The sequence below is a fragment of the Propithecus coquereli genome, unplaced genomic scaffold (assembly GCF_000956105.1).
Source record: "Propithecus coquereli isolate 6110/MARCELLA unplaced genomic scaffold, Pcoq_1.0 Scaffold333, whole genome shotgun sequence".
Taxonomy (NCBI): Eukaryota; Metazoa; Chordata; class Mammalia; order Primates; family Indriidae; genus Propithecus; species Propithecus coquereli.
The window spans coordinates 1008948-1009412 of NW_012148986.1; positions in this window are offsets into that span (position 1 = coordinate 1008948).

The following is a 465-nucleotide window of genomic DNA, read 5'->3' on the forward strand; positions in this document are numbered from 1 at the left end:
CAATGATATCTGCTTTTTGATATTCATGCCCTTGTAATCACCTTGAGCTGGACTTATTCTCTTCTAATGAATAGAATATGGTAGACATAATGTAGTGTCACTGCCAAGATTAGGTTATAAAATAACTGCAGCTTCCATCTAGGGGTGAATATCACATTCACACTCTCTCTCTTATCATTCACCCTGTAAGAAGACAAATTGCCTGTGGAGAGGCCCACATGCTGAAGGACCATGGTCTGCCAATAACCAGGTAAGTGAACTTGGAAGCTGATCACCCCCCTTCAGTTTGAGATGAGACCACAGCCCCAACTGACAACTTGAATGCAACCGCATTAAACACCTTGAGCCAGAGGCACTCAGCTATACTTCCCACACATTTCTGATCCACATAAACTGTAAGATACTAAATGTTTGTTATTTTAAGTTGCTAAGTTTTGAGTTAATTTGTATTGCAACAATAAACAA